Genomic DNA, 4,841 nt, shown 5'->3' on the forward strand with positions numbered 1-4,841 from the left:
CACGGTCAGGTGTCTGCTGTTGTTTTCCAACATCAGCGGAATATCAATGTCAGCTTGTTTAAATGGTTCTTGCTTATAAGCATATCTGAATGTATCATCATTTTTAAGACTAAATCAGACAACTGAATTTACTTTTTCCTTTACTTTTTAAAGTGTTGTTTCCATTTGACTATTATAAGGTCCAACCTGGACATACTGTTGAATTTTATCGTTTTCTATTTTAATATCTTACCATTTCCTTATCTGATTATAAACCTAATTCTTCTTTAATAAAGGAAATTTATGTTGACTAAAATGATGAACAAACACAAATACACACTCATCTCTGATTTTGTTATACCACTTAACTGTCTAAAAAAATAATAGGCCTGGGCACTGTAAAATCACTTAGCTAAGTTTTTGTATCTTTTTGTTATTTCCTTCTTAGAAATTTGGCAAGAGCTGTCTCCCTTTCATTGCTCCTGTATTCTAGACTTATTTGGTCGCTTCTAGACTTATTGTATTTTTTACGAGTCATATTTTCCATGTGGAAGTTTCTTTTATTTAAATAAAAGAAAACCAGAATAGAAAAGACAAGGGCTTAGGGAATTTGGTTGCAAATAGAAGTTGAAAAAAAAAATCTAAAGAATCATTCTAGAAATGGTTAGAGAGCTAAATCTGGCAATAGTGCAGAAAATGGGGATTCTCATTTCTTGTTAATGGAAATAAATCAGCCACAGTGTTTCTGAAGACAAAGGTGATGATCCATTATTAGTATACAGAACTTGCATACCTCTTGATTTAGCAATTTCTCCTCTGTAAATCAATCCTAAAGGCAGAAGGACTTTTTTTTTTTTTTAAATAATTCTATGGCTATAAGGATCTTACTGTAGTTTACTTCTTGTAATAATAAAACAATACAAATTTAATGCCCAGTCATAGAAAATGTACTATTTAAATTACAGCAGTTCCATATCATGCAATATTATGCAGCCTTGGATAGTTATTCCGTGAAAAATATGTGATGTCATGGAAAGATAAACATAGTATATCTTATTCAAGAAAAACAGTTTACAATCTAATATTATTGTTCAATCCAGTTTTGCAAATAAAAAAAATTACATTTGCATAAATGAAAGAATAGAATAAGAGAAAATAAAATGTTAGTCACACATATTTTTCAATACACATGAGCACAAAGCACAGTTATTTTTATTCATATCTATATTTTAAATTTTTAAATAAAAATCATATTACAATAAGAAAATTAAATTTTTAAGTGAGAAAAAAGAACTGATTGAGTAGCAGAAAGGTTACAAGTTTAGGTTTTTAAGATGTAAATAGTATGACATATTTGTCCCTTTTTATCATAAGTATACAAGGAACTATTTCAACTGCGATAATTATGCACTATGCCATCTAGCTTCAGAGTCTATTAACACACTTTTTAAAATGCAAAGTCAAAAAATAAAGGAGAAAATGAAGAGACAGCATCACTTATTAGCATTTGACCCTCATTAATTAAAACTTGCAGGTACTCCACAAGTATTGCATACTTATATGTGTATGATTTTTAATTAGAAATACATTTCTAAAACCCCCATCCTCTATTCCAAACAATTGTGCAGGTTTCTAATTGCCTAGATCTATTTGCTTTCTTTTGACTCATCTAAGTCTGGGTATAAGTTTTAGACATGGCTCCTGCTTTGCATCTCAGTAGCTTATTGGTTGGCATCCTAAGCAATGGGAAAAACATATGCAAGGCATCTAATATTGGAGAAAACTGAGTCAGGAAACAGAATCATATTTGGTTCTCTGGATTTAGGGTTGATGTCAGGATAGGATGAAGGATAAATCTGAAGGAAGATCCTAACTCAATTTGTCCCATTACTTTCTCATAATAAGGTCCAAAGTGAGAAGGACCATGGCTTATTAATAGCTACATCATGGACCATCTGAGTTTGGATCTTATCATTAAGGTAATGGGTTTAGTCCTCACAGTAATTAGATCCTAATCATGTTCTAAGAATATCACTTTGGCTACAGCAAGGAGAATCATTTGATGACTGAACTGAGGAAAATCTAAGGCTATAGTCTTAGTTAATTATAGCAAGAAAACATAAATTGAGTGGTTTATAAACAACAGGTATTTATTCCTCCCACTCTGGAGGCAGGGAAGTCTATGATCAAGGCACTGGCAGGTGCAATGTCTGATGAGGACCTTGTTTCTGGTTTATAGATGGTGCCTTCCAGCTGTGTACTCACAGGATGGAAAGGATGGGCCAGTTCTCTAGGGATGCTTTCATAAAGGCACTAATCTTAATCATGAGTGTTCCACCCTCATGACCTAATCATCCCCCAAAGGCCACACTGCCTAATATAATCAGCGTGAGAGTTAGAATTTCAGCATATGAATTGTAGTGGCAAGGTGGGGGCATGGACACAAACATTCAAACATAGAAGCTATTATTTAAATATAACTTGGAAATAATGGGACCCTTTAAAGTAATAAGGATTGAGGCAAGGATATAGATATCAGTGAAATTAACAAGTGTAATGATATGTTTTTGCATCCTACCTGATGTGAGATGATGCGGGAGAAATTTAGATAAAATTGCCAGCTTTCTGACTTAGGTAAATAGTGTGGGTAAATGGAAGAAAATCTTTCCATAGTCTAACCATGTTATACATATAATTTAAAAATGATTTAGGATTACATACACTCTTGATTTTCTACTCTAACTTTGCTAACACCAAAAACTGTGTATATTTCAAATTTACTTTATCTACAAAAAAGAGTAAATAGACTAACCAATTGTACAATAATTGTACTCCATAAAGTATCTAAGATAGGGGTGCTTTGTAAAAAACACTTGACTTGCCCTCTTTGAGTTTTCATTCGCCTCCCTGTGGTAGCTACTCCAAGCTTTCTCTGTTTCCCTCGAATGCTAACTGAGAATTTCCCAAATATTTTTTTCATTAAATTTTGCTTTAATAATTCTCAAAGCTCTACAACAGATTTTTGGTCAAGTTGTTTCCATTAAAAAGTACCAAATTTTAAATGAATAATTTAAAATTACCACATACCAGAAAAACATAAAACATTCTCCTTTCCTTCTGGAGGTTTAATGATGCATTGCTATAATTAACCAATCTTTTACTATTAAATTTAAATGACCAATCGAAGCAAACAGTTTTGAGGATGTTTTCTACCATTGACTAAGACTAGGGTAGCAGGCATCAGGGATAATATTCATTTAGCCTTCTAAGCAGACTCACAGACCTTGCCAGCTCCAGGAGCCTTCTTGTCCACTGCTTTGATGACACCCACAGCAACTGTCTGTCTCATATCACAAACAGCAAAGCAACCCAGAGGACGCCAGTCAGAGAAGCTCTCAACACACTTGGGCTTGCCAGGAACCGTATCAAGGATGGCAGCATCATCGGCATTCAATAATTTAGGATCATCTTCCAACTTCTTACAAGAATGGCAATCAATCTTTTCCTTCAGCTCAGCAACCTTGCAAGCAATCTGAGTTGTGTGACAATCCAGTACAGGGGCACAGTCAGCACTGATTTGGCCCAGATGGTTTGGGATTATCACTTAAGCAGTGAGGCCAGCTGTTTCCACTGGGGGGTCATTTTTGCTATCACCAGCAACATTGCCAAAATGAAATCTTTGACAGGCATATTTTTGACATTGAAGCCCACATTACCCCCATGAAGAGCTTTACTTCAGAGCTTCATATGTTGCATTTCAATAGACTTTACTCCAGTTGTAACACTGACTGAAGCAAAGGTAACCACTATGCTGGGTTTGAGAACATTCAGCCCACAGGGACAGTACCAATATCACCAATTTTAGAGACATCCCAGAAAGGCAACAAAAGGGTGTGGTGGCTGGGTGCGGTGGTATGATGCAGTATGTTCATGCTCTGCTTTCAATTTATCCAAGACCCACGCATACTTTAAGAAGCCCTTTCCCATCTCAGCAGTCTCTTTTTCAATGGTTCAATGGTTTTTCAATGGTTCTTTTATCAATGCCACCATGTGTATATTAGATGGCCACAGTGGTAGACTGACCCAAATCTGTGTGTCCAATAATGATGCTGACAATGCTGATATGACTCTACTCTTCTCTAATTTGGCTTTTAGGGGTCATCTTCAGGACACCTGTGTTCTGGCAGCAAACCCATTGCAGAAAGTCCAAATGGTTTCTATTTAACACAAGTTTCAGAGGATGCTTTGTAACAAAAGAGTTCCATGGAAAAACAAGTTTGAGAAACACTGTATATATGATGAAATATAGTGACATACATGACAACTTTTAGAGACATTCTTCTGTTACAGATATTGGGTTATCTCAGTGTTTTCCAAACTTATTTAATTTCAGTGCTTGTATATGTATGTACATGTGTATATATACATGTGTGTATAAATATGCACGTGCATATTTTATTTAAGTGTGTGTATTGGTTAGGGTTCTCCAGAGATACAGAATCCATAGTACACACATACATACACACATATACTCACACACATATATCCTACTGATAATGATAGGTAGATAAATGGACTGATACATATATAAAGAGATAGAGATAGAGGTGATTTTAAGAAATCAGCACACTGGAGTAGGGGGGTGGAATTCTGAAAGCTGAAGGAAAACTAGCAGACAAAAGCAAGGGTTTTAATATTACATTTTGAGGCAGCATTCCTTTTCTGGAAAGCTTTAGTTTTTGCTCTGTAGGTCTTCAATTCACTGAATGAGGCCCACCCACATTATTGAAGATTATCTTGAAAGTCAACTCATTGTAGATGTTACATCAAAAAATACCTTCTTAGTAACATCTAGACAAATA

General features: G+C 34.9%; 1 pseudogene; it reads right to left on the reverse strand.

Annotated features, from left to right (window-relative positions):
- Positions 1–3,232: 3,232 nt before the first annotated feature.
- Positions 3,233–3,911, reverse strand: LOC116555219 (annotated as a pseudogene).
- Positions 3,912–4,841: the final 930 nt, after the last annotated feature.

The sequence above is a fragment of the Sapajus apella genome, unplaced genomic scaffold, assembly GCF_009761245.1.
Source record: "Sapajus apella isolate SASKATOON/1434 unplaced genomic scaffold, GSC_monkey_1.0 scaffold14, whole genome shotgun sequence".
Classification (NCBI taxonomy): domain Eukaryota; kingdom Metazoa; phylum Chordata; class Mammalia; order Primates; family Cebidae; genus Sapajus; species Sapajus apella.